Below are 12,465 nucleotides of genomic sequence, written 5' to 3'. Positions count from 1 at the left end.
TTAGCTTCATACAATTACCAAACAGTCTTCCCAAAAGACAACCCTGATTTCTCTTAAGAGCTATTTCTTAATGAAATGATGGAATGGTTTCTTGACTAAAGTACATACCTAAAACTCCACATAGAATTGCAAATTTCAGTTGTTTCTATATTTTATAAGTGTGTGAGAATTATCAAAATGACCAATCTTTGGTATTTGAAAGAAAAACGTTTGTAAGAGAAAAAATATTTTAGCCTAGACATCTGGCCCCTTGACGAATGGGACACAGAGCTAAAATTTTTTTTTCATTATGTCACCAGATACTGATTTATAGATATTTTAGTGTCAGTGACATGTGCAGAGTCAGAATTTTTTTTAATGCTTACTTTTCTGAGGTGAAGATAGATAATTTATTCTGGAGGCTGAGTCCAAAGGGAAAGAAATCCTGGAATGGATCGGCTCTATACTTTAGCATCAAAGTGAGTGCTAGGGCCACATTTTCGTGACATTTGGGACTTGAGTAATAATTTGGGGCCACCTGGACTTGATTAGCTCAAAGTCAACTATTGTCGGAATGATCTTTGATGTACCTTTTGCCCTCTGCCCCCAATCCCCAGATCTCTTCTTCTGCCCTTAGGGAAAATAGCTGTTAGCATTTGGTCAAGTTAAACCACATTTGAAGAGTTTGTTCCATGAAAACTCTATGTGATATCAACTAAAACACTTTTTTTAATATTGTGACTTTAAGGAAAAGAGCTCTGAATCACCTTCTTTTTTTATTCACAACTGAAACTGGTGTGTGTTGAGGAAAAAATGTTATTCTAAATCAGAAGCAGGACCATAAGCAGTTAATCCATCAACCTCTCTTAACATTTGAAAAGGACTTGTTGAACTTCACCTCTTGTTTTAAACCTCTGTCCTGAGCACAATGCATTCAAGATCTCCTTGCTGATAGCCAACTTCAAAAAAGAATGCTCAGGGATCAAAGGCCTTTTCGGAATGACATATAACTGACAAGGGAATCAACATGAATCAGGCATAGACACACACAGTTCATTACCTAGCAAAAGCCGTGAAAACTGGAGACATCATCCATAATTATTAACCAACTGGGAGACCTGAGGATGAAATTTTATGGGGCTCAAGAGTCAAAGATCAGCATTCAAATGATCATCAACTTTCACCACCTTGTCATTCACCAGTTGGGATCAAATTAATTTTGCTTATTTAACTTCTAATGATGGTACTTTTTCACATCTCTGTGAATGAAAGATTGTGACATGAAATGGCATTTTTTTACTTTAGTGTTAGATAAATTCATTAGATTATTATAGAGAATCAATTTCTGTGATCTCCAATTCAGGGTTCTAAACTTATTCCATGGCAACACATAAGAATCATACGTATTTTTAAAGAAAAATTTGCTCTTAAAACTGACTATTGGGGCTGGCCCAGTGGCCAAGTGGTTAAAGTTCCATGCATTCTGCTTCACCAGCCCAGGGTTTCCGGGTTGGGATACTGGGTGTGGACCTACTCCACTCACCAGCCACGCTGTGAAGGCATCCCACACTCAAAGTAGGGGAAGATTGGTACAGGTGTTAGCTCAAGGCTAATCCTCCTCAAGGAAAAAAATGAGGAGGATTGACAACAGATGTTACTTCAGGGCAAATCTTCCTCACCAAAAAAAAAAAAAAAAAAAAGACTATTCTGAGTTTAGAACAATTTTCAACTTGGGAAGAATAAATGCATGAAATTAAATTTTAAATTAGTTTATTCAAGAGATCTTGTTGCAAACCACAATGCTCTCAATTTATATTGCAGTGGTTAAGGTTTTGGTTTCTAGTGTCAGAATCCAGGTTCAAATCTTGACTTTGCCATTTGCTACCTATGCAATTGTGAGCAAGTAATTTAAAGTTTCCAAGCTTCAATTTCCCTGTAGGTAAAATAGGCATAATAGTAATTATCTCACAATCATTTTGCTAGAAATAAATTAGAACATTGCTTATGACATGTTAAGCATGTAATAAATGTTGGTTATTTTTATTGTTTTAGATCTAGGAGATTTAAAAATGAGCAAAACAAAAAACTCATTCTTGCTTCCACAGAACAAAATATTTTTAAAAGATGTAAAGATATCACAGAGCTAATAAGCCAAAGATGAGTTATGGATTATGAATAATTGATAGATCCAAAAAAAGAAAACCTGAAAAGGTGAGGACAGCATTTGAGTCTGATTTTATCCTAGGGGCATGTGTCATTTTCAGAAGAGATGGCTTCAACGTTAAGAAACTGCACGTTACTTTAGACAACCTTGTGGAGTTAGCTGTACAAAGATTGGAATCCAGCGCCCTGGATTTGGAGATCCTGGTAAATTCCTATGAACTGGATTATGATTCCAGAGAAATACTCCCTAAGAGTCAGAATTCCATAAGAGTATACTCTGAGAGTAAGAGTAAGACAAAAATAGATAGAATTGCAAGGACGCTATAGAATAGAAGACAAGCTTTAAATTTTTTTGAAAAATGAAATTACTAATACTTCTCAGAGTTTAAAATAATTTTTCTTTATCAGATAGAAACATAATATCTAAGAGAAGAAAGATTGAGCATCAAAAAAAGGTGGAAGAGGTACATTACATGCAATAGAAAAATACATTAAATAAGTACCTTTATTAAGGGATAAAGGAAATAAAAGAAAAAAATAAGAATTTAGCCCCAAAATGAAATATACAAAAAAAATAGAGTCACTAGAACTGAAATGTAGAGTAAATAAAACTAAGAAATAAATGGATGGATTATTTTAAAAACACATATGACACAGCTGAAGATAGACTTAATGACCTAGAAGAAAGGTCATAAGAAAATATTCATAATGGAGGAGGAAGAGACAAAAATATAGAAAACATACAAGTGTAAGAGATATAAGTGATTCAGAAAACAAAAACCTAATATCTAACATATACATAATTGTCTTTGTGGATATTAACTGTCTATTATCCTAACATGTACATCAACACAAAATTAATTCTTTGATCCTAATGTGGAATATGAGATCTAATGACAATATGATGAGTGCATGGAGAGAGAATTCAGGACTTCAAAGATTTGTTTTTGGTATGTGAAATGTGTTTCAGATGAATCCTTAATAACTAATTTAATTCATTTATGTCTCTAAAAGTGCTATTAGTAATTTCTAGCAGAGAAGCAGATATATATTTTTACATATGGATTCCTATATTATAAACTTGATCTGACTTATTTCCACAAGAATCTGTGCTTTCATTTTCAATACAATAGGTCTTCCAAGCATCTCATTTTTTGTAAACGTGCAACAACAACAATAATTGATTCAGAAGTTCCTGAAAAATTAGTTATATAAAGACAAGGGATTTTTATCATTATAGTCATACTCTTTTGGGTAAATGCTAGTTTCTAAATATTTATCTCATAGAGCACTGTGCAAAAACCAGTGTGATTCTTGAGATATGGATTATGAGCACAAAATATAATTGTATCATAGTTTCCTTTCATGTGAAGTCATAAGTTTATCAATATAATTTGTTTTATTTATCTCATTCCAAATGTATAGCCAAATAAATATTGAAACAATTACTACATGTTTCCTACCACTTGAAGCATAAATTTTTAGACTGGCTTTTGGAATGTTTCGTAATAAAGACCACAAATTTTAGGATGAAGAAGAATACCTGGGGCAGTGTTAACAGTTCAAGGTCTCTGGGACTAACTGCTAGGAAATGTTTCAGTAGCTCTGGAGTAGGGACCAGGAATATACATTGTGAAAAACAGCATATGGCAAGGATGCTGGTAGTATTCTGCAACACTTTTGAGGAACACTGTCTACCTTGTAGTTCCCTCTGTAATTTTCACTCTATGTTTTTCATTACTCCTCAATCACATAATACTTTTAATTAGGAATGTAAGAACAGTTTCTAGCTGATCCAGGACTAGGCCATGGTCATTTCTTCCTCTAACATGATTTTTTTTTTAAATTGTTTCTATTCTCCTCACATAAACCAGCTTTCTTATTTTTTTTTCATTCAAATACTGGTGTATCTTTCCTAACTCAATTTTTCCCTTTTTCTGTAGGTTTCTTTCATTAATCCTGTCTTTTGTAAGGATGCTTTACCCATATCCTCTCGAATGCAAATACTCCATTTGCACAACAAAATATAACTCTCATCATTTGTTATTTACTAGGGAAGCTTATGGCTCCATATATGTAATCCGTTCCAACCAAATGGTAAAAATCTAAATGATAGAAACCACGTCTTATTTCTTATCTTCATATTTTATAAGCACATAAAGGTAACCAATACATTCTAATTTACATTGTGATGCTGAGAACTGGTGGGAAGTCTAATAAAACTGAAAAGCCTTTTTAGTGTCTTTTGACATACTTTTATAATATAGACTAAAGTGACTAATTTGTTTTTAAAATCAGGGTTTCGTTGGAAATTAAGAAAGAGCTCTGTGTAAAAAAATTGTTAATGTTTTTTTCAGTTATTAGTTGTAATACAATGTATAGTTGTGATCAATCTGTTTGTATTATATATACATTTTGGTGTGTGTGTATATATATACACTATACATATACAAATACTTAGATATATGTATACACATATACATATGTATAAACATATACATATAATTTATATATACATACATATATATGCATGTAAATTGTATATAGATATAATTTAAAAACAACTAGATTAATAAATCAAAACCAGTGAGACTCTGATTATGAGTATCTTGCACTTAATTCAGTATTTTCTGTTTTGTACAGTTTATCTTTTATGAGAGATTTGTTAGAAAGCAATGGAATATAATATCCAAAGGATTTCTAGGGGTGCACGTATCTTTAATTTAGCCTCTATCACTTTCCAAAATCTTATATAATATTTAGAACTGGCATTCTCTATCAAATGATTCTATTCTTTCCAATTAATATAACAGGATGTATCAGAAATAATACAATCACAGAGGGAAAATAGTTTTGTAGTTAAACTTGCATTTAAGAACCAGGGTGTGTTACAATTAAACTAAAACACCAGAGGCCTAAAGCATTTCCATTAATCGTGATTTTATTTTATTTTACTTCTGATCTAACTAATATCCCAGCTCACCAAAAAAAAGCACATTGATATTTTTGGCCCTCAAATTTACTTGAATATCAAATGATATAATAAAAATGCATTAAAATTCTTCATAAAATGTGATGAATTAAACGTAATTTCTTTCTTATTTTGCATTCACAAAATAACATGCACTTTAAAGGTTTAAAGTGCATGTTATTTTCTATTTGAAACTACTAATTAACCGCAGTTATTCTTAAAATTTTCCTCCACCTGTAAGTTTCTTTAATTACTATTTAATAGCCAAATGCCAGATCCGAGATACCACAAATGTATGATTCTCTTCCTAGTTCTTTCAAAGTGGGGCAATTCCTCTAAAGCTCATTTCTTTTCAGCTCATGGCTTACAGTATTATTTACACTTCTATTATGTTATTTTATTGTAATAATTAACTACTGTTAATTTAAATATAACATTATGTTTCTATATATATGCATATATAGATATCTGACAGGCACTATGCTAAGCTTTTTACTTTTCATTTATTCATTCACTCTTAATACTCTTATCCTCAACTTACTGATGAAGAAACTAAACCTAAAAGAGGACAAGTAATTAATCCAAAGCCAGAGACAAAAGGCAGAGTTGATGTTCAAATTTAGATGTATCTGACTTCAAAGCCAAGGTTCTTAATCACTACACTTCCACTTTATATTTTGCATTTTATTAAAGATCAATCCAGAGAACAATGGAAGAGATGTTGGCCTTTTAAAAAACACAGGTATGTCACAGACCATGTGAGCTACTCTTTCTGGGAAAGAAGCAAAAATGTTTACTTAAAAATAGCTGAAAGCCTCCAATTGTCTGAGCTATGGAGAGAAATCCAGAAGACATTTCTTCTCTGAAAATTTTACTGACATGCACATATTGGCAAAGCATGTCTATCAAAACAAATTTTCTCTCAACTTTATTGAGTCAAATTGGCCAAAAAATAGTAGACAGAGATCGAAACGAAGAGACAAAACAAAAAAATGAAATTTAAAACTTAACAAAACTTTCATTTTTTGGCAGAGCCTGATTTAGACTCCTTTTTTCTGGAGGAAAACTGAACATTTCGTTGCATTATGGCCCCAAAGAGTTTATAATGGGAAATGCCTATAATATTAACTCAAACATTTCAACTAATAGGCTAAAAGAGGGGAGGGAACTCGAGGAGAGAGGAATAAATCTCTCAGTCATAAAGTTGTGTGATGCCAATTAAAATGCACTCCCAGGTTGCAAAGCGGCTGCCAAACTGCAGAGTGTTTTCAAAAAATGGTTCTGGAGAGGGTCTAGGTGTCACAAGGGCTTTTAACATTCATCCTCAGAATATTCCAGCCACAAATATAACTCCATGCAAAAGCAAAGAGAGTTGGCCATGCATAGAATTTCATTTAGCACCCTGGTAGTTCGCTTAATTAGAATAAACCTAGAGTTCCTTAAGACTCTTTTGTAAGCCTAAACCTCATCACCACAAACTGACTTTTTAATTACATGGTTCTTAAGAGCCTTTAGGCATATAATAGGACAGACTATAAATATAGCCATTAACACACACACACACACACACACACACACACACACACATAACACACACCAAACATATGCTTTTAGGGAATTTAGCAATAGATAGTAATGCTATTCATGTTACTCTTCTGTGAGATGAATATAGGGAAGACAAATATTAACCTCTTCAAGACCCAGTTCCCTATCTTCACAATAAGAATAAAATTGCTGCTGCTTCATAGCTATTATTTTGGTTTCAAGATTAAATAAGATAATTATTTTTTTTCAAAGTGCTTATGCAAAATACAGTGCTTATGCAATAAGTTTAAGCTAGCCTTAGTGAAAAGAATAATAACTGGATGTCAAAAGTTCTGAACTGAGTCCTTTCACTGTCATTAGCTAGATATATGAGCTTAGAAAAATTTTATTATAATAATTGTCCTCAGTTTCCCTATATGTAGCACCAGAATACATTCAGGAACTAAGAGTCCTTAATTTTTTTTTTATAATCCAGCTATGATTAGATCTATTAAGAAAGCTCAGCAGCTAAGACAACAAGTTGTTATATAAGCTTTTCCATTAGGCTGTCCCTTTAAATTCACATTTGAGAGAGCTTGTAAATACTAAGAAACTTTTATTAATTTAACTGTGAAAAAATGTCAAGAATGTGTAAATTACAATCTTATAATAAATCCCTCTCAGAAACAGCTTTACTCACTCAGTCCTTGTTTTAAGGCACTATGACTAATAAGAACTATAAACAACTATCCCAATAAAAACAATTGAAATCATGAAAAACTGGAAGGGGGATAAGAAGGTACTATTTGAATTGTATCAGTGACTAGAAACAACAGGAAATTCACAGAGGAGAGACAATTTTAAAGTGAAAGCAGGAACCCTGGGCACTTAGCACCAAGGCAAAATTGTGCCATGAAGGTTGTTAGTGAAACCTGGAAAAATTTCAACTTTTTTCTTACCTATCTGTACTATGTAAAGGGGCAGGATAGTAAGTCTAGTTAAGAAACCAATGAGAAATATACACATTGCACAGTTCCCAATTTTGTGAAAATAAAATTTAAATAAATCTCTAGGAAAAAGGAATCAACAAAAAAGCAAAGCTTTGGAAAGAAGGGAAAAAAAATCAATCTCACAAGTTGGTAGCCAGAAGCTGACACTCATGCACTCACAGGTCAAAACATAAAAGAAAGAGGAATCTACTTATTATAGCTGAATGATAGCAAAAAATCTGTGCATCACAAATTTGTAGACTGCAACTATTTTGTTGCACATTTCATGTGTAATCACTCAACTTACATTTTAACCATGAAAACAAGAGTTGAAAGGTCTTATTCCTGTAAATGGGGTTCAAAAGCACTTAAGTCTGGGTTTGGTGGGTTTCCAAGAGAATTTAAATTTCCCTAATTCATCCATAAATAGGACAGTTTCTCAGTTGAAGTGATATGGTAGCTTCAGATTTCACTCTACACCTATTTCCAGTTTATCTTGTTTTTTAGGAAAAGGGAATGGTCAAATATATATATATATGACTTATGAGAACATGAAAACTGAAAACTGAATCCCTGAGCAAGCAGTTTTTCCTTTCATTTGGTAGGAGTCATTTGTAGAGATTGCAAATGACATCATCAGTCACTGAAATTGATGGAACTGCTAAGATAACATTTTTCACCCCAGTGTAAACACTGATGGATCCTTTGAGGGATGCCTTACATTGCAAGTCTGGGATTTAGTTTATAGGTCTGACAAGTGTGACCTTTAAAATAATGTATCTGCTATAAAAGAGGAAAGAAAACTCTTTATAACTGAAATATATTGGCTACAAAATCACTTTCTAGCAAGTAGTTTGATTACAATCAAAATAATGTGCCAAAATGAAACAGTTTACCTGTGATCAATTTAACGTGGTTGTAAAATGCTAATTATGAAAGAAAACACATTCAAGATTTGTGGTACTGTCTATAAAACTTGCAGAGAATCTAACATTCAGTGATGTGTAGCACATATGGGTAAGCAGATGGCCGAACTATTATTTTTAAAAACAGGACTTTTGCTGACAAAATACAGAATTGGAATTGTGTGATTGGAAAACTAAGAGGATGTTATTTATGAGGCAGTAGGCTCATGCTCAGTAATTGGATTCTTGCTAAATGGCAGATAAAAAGGACTTAGAAAAAATGAGTATTTGAAACTATAGAGATGAATGAGAAATTCTTCTGACAATATATCTATCTGTAATTTTCACCCCAGCTCATCACCTTTCACTTTTCTGGCTTTTGGGGAGCCTATAAGAGAAGGAAGTCTACCTTACCATATCAGGCTTGATTCATGAAAAATGTTAACTTATTTCTTTTATTTTTATGCAATTCGAGGAGGGGAAAAAACTAATGAAATGATTCTGAATATGAACAGATACAAATTAGATATAAAATAACTGTTAAATCTCCATACAAAAGAGAATATATAACAAAGACTAAATTGGCCACTTCAAATAACTTAGTCAAAGGGTTCAAACTTTCAATTATAAGTTCTGAGGATCTGAAGTACAGCATGGGGACCATGATTAATAATACTGTATTGTATATGTGAAATTTCCTAAGTGTGTCTCACACACACACAGGTAACTATATAAGGTGATGGATGTGTTAATTCATTTGATTGTGGTAACTATTTCACAATGTATATATATATATCAAATCATCACATTGTACAACTTAAATATACACAATCTTTGTGAATGATACCTCAATAAAGCTAGAAAAAATAACTTGCTGATTTTGACTCCTCTTCTTTGAGATAATTTAAGACCTTGTTTTATCCCCAACACTCATCATATTCAATTGAGATTTTCGGGAACCTGTATGTCTTCTTGAATTTGCTATTAGCTTGCTGAGATCAGGAATTATCTCATGTACATATTTTATTCTCCTAACTAAGCATTAAACTTGGCCAGTAGTAAATGGTCAGTAAAATTTTACTGAATAAATTAATGAAGTTCTATTGCTCAATTAATGAGCTTTAAACTACTACATTTAAAATTGTGAGTTTTTCTTCTGGATTAAAGTTTAACTTCTCCTTAATAATAGCCATTCTTAAGAAAGGAGATTTTAATAATTCTATGATAAGAATTAGCTTAAATCTCAAATTTCCTGCCTATAGGTGAATTAGACCTATATTAACACATAACTATGACGTACAAATTACATTTTCAAGACATCCATCTAAAGATCAAGTACAGAATTCATTTGGTAATCTTTCCAAATATTCATGATAAGCTAAATTTTCCTCATAGTTTACTTCATGATATTTGAGGAAATTCAATTCAGTTTTATACTCAGATTTTGTCCCTTGTTATGTATTTTATATATGTATATATATTGTTATATATGAAATGTGTCTTCAAATATTTATTTCCATCGTGGAAACTTGACTTATAGAAAAGATAAGTAAATAGAATATAATATGTAAATTTTTTTCTTGAAAACCAATATTTTATTATGCTCTCCCTACTCTTCTGAAATCTACTCTTTCAGATTTTTGCTTTGCTGTAGGCGTCACAGACACTGGAGTGTGACCAGCACTCCCCTCACTGTCTGCCATATGGCCAACCCAAGAGAGGATGATGGCTCCTTCTCAGGGACAGGCCGCTACAGAGTAGGCTGAAGCTAGGAGGAGAGCAGTCCCAGCTAGGCCTTTGCACAGGCCAGGTTAACCAGTAAGGACTCTAGAGGTATGATAGATGCAACTCTCTTACAAAAAAAGAAAGGAAGGAAGGAAGGAAAAACTAGTATAAAACCTCAGTAGTGTCCCAGCACACACAGTTTAAACATAAAAAAGGATCACCAGAAGGCAGTTAAAAAGACAACAAAACCAACAAGGCCACCTCCTGGGTGGTGGCCTAGGGGGAGGGCCTCCGCCCCGCTGCCAGCCCCCTCACTGACCTGCAGCAAGTCCCTGGAGGTGGCCCCAGCTGAGCTGCAGCACCAGAATCAGCACCACGGACAGCGCCAGTCCGGGCCTCTGATAGGGGCCACTTCTGTGCCTGTCCCAAGACAGGCCTGTTCCTGGTGTGGGAGAGCATCAACTACCCTGGGGACTATACGCTGTCTGTGAACTGTGAAGGCAAAGTGGAGCACTACAGCATCATGTACGACAACAGCAAGCTCAGCATTAGTGAGGAGGTGTACTTCGAGAGCCTCATGCAGCTGGTGGAGCACTACACCTCAGGTGCAGATGAAATCTGTACTTGCCTCATCAAGCCAAAGGTCATGGAGGGCACAGAGGAGGTCCAGGATGAGCTCTTCCTCAGAGGCTGGACGCTGAACATAAAGGACCTGAAGCTGCTGCAGATCACTGGGAAGGGGGACTTTGGAGACGTGATGCTGAGCTGTTGTGGAGGGAACAAAGTCTCTGTCAATTACGTTAGGAACGACACTACTGCCCAAGCATTCCTGGCTGAAGCCTTGGTCATGGCACAAGTTCATCCTAGCAACCAGGTACAGCTTTTGGGCGTGATCACGGCGCAGAAACGTGGCCTTTACATCATCACTGAGTTCATGGCCAAGGGGAGCCTGGTGGATTACCGGCAGTTGCTGGATTGGTAGGTGCTGGGCAGAGACTTTCTCCTCAAATTCTCACTAGACCTCCGTGAGACCATGAAGTACCCAGAGAGCAACAACTTCGTACACCGGGGCCTTGCTGCCGGCGCCATGCTGGTATCCGAGGACAGCGTGGCCAAGGTCAAGGACCGTCTCCAGACACAGGCAAGTTGCCAGTCAAGTGGACAGCCCTTGAGACCCTGAGGGAAAAGAAATTCTCCACCAGGTCTGATGTATGGAGTTTCGGAATTTTTCTCTGGGAAATCTACTCCTTAGGGCAGTGCCTCATCCAAGAATTCCCCCGAAGGACATCGTCCTTCAGGTGGAGAAGGGCTACAAGATGGCCATCCCCGGCGACTGCCCGCCTATAGTCTGCAAGATCAAGAAGAACTGCTGGCACCTGGACGCCGCCTCGCAGGCCTCCTTCCTGCAGCTCCTAGAACAGCTCAAGTACATCAAAACCCATGTGCTGCACCTGTAGACGGCCAGCATCCACCCAGGTCATGGGCATGTGGGGACTGAACCTGGATAGATTGTGGACCTGGTGCTCCCACTCACTGAGCCCAGTGGGTCAGTGGGTGGGCTTCCGTTGTCCCAACCTGTGTCCCCTCTGCCATCCCTCCCCCCTCCCTCCCCACGTGAACCTGCCTGGGCCTGGTAACTTTTCTCATGGACCCACCTGTGGGGCTTCCGGAGGCCCACAGAAAGGACTAAGAAGGGAGGAGGCTGAGGAGCAGGAGGCAGATGCCTCCTACCATGGTCATGTTCCCCCTGGCCTCCCATCTCTCACCTTCTTTGATGTTTATTCCCTTCCTTTTTTGAGATTCTTTTCCATGTGTTTAGATTTTATTTTTCAAGGTGAGAAAGAAAGTGCCCAGCAAATGAGCATTTTACAAGAAGTAGGAATCTTATTTTTCCTGTCCTGTCCACAAGGGTAGGGAGACCACCGCCCTCTCTAGGGACCTGTCACCCCAGCCTTGTTCCTCATTCCATATTTTGTGTCCGGTGTTGTCTCTGTCTCCCTCTGTTTCTTCTTGACCATGTTGCACTATTTGCGTGCATCCCTGGCAGATGTCTGTCCCGGCTGTCAGGGGCTTGGGGTTCAGGTATGGCTGCTGCCCACCCACCTACCTTGTAAGATGGCATCAAAATAAACCACTCCATGAGGAAAAGAAAACTATATGTGAACATATATCATTAGGATAAACACTGGCATGCATCAATTAGCATACA

General features: G+C 36.0%; 1 pseudogene; it reads left to right on the top strand.

Moving 5' to 3' along the window:
* Nucleotides 1-429: 429 nt before the first annotated feature.
* Nucleotides 430-11,713, top strand: LOC103549391 (tyrosine-protein kinase CSK pseudogene; annotated as a pseudogene).
* The last annotated feature ends 752 nt before the right edge of the window (nt 11,714-12,465 follow it).

Source organism: Equus przewalskii, chromosome 25 (assembly GCF_037783145.1).
Source record: "Equus przewalskii isolate Varuska chromosome 25, EquPr2, whole genome shotgun sequence".
Taxonomy (NCBI): Eukaryota; Metazoa; Chordata; class Mammalia; order Perissodactyla; family Equidae; genus Equus; species Equus przewalskii.
The sequence above is the reverse complement of the archived record's forward strand: the minus strand, read 5'-3'. Positions and strand labels throughout refer to the sequence as shown.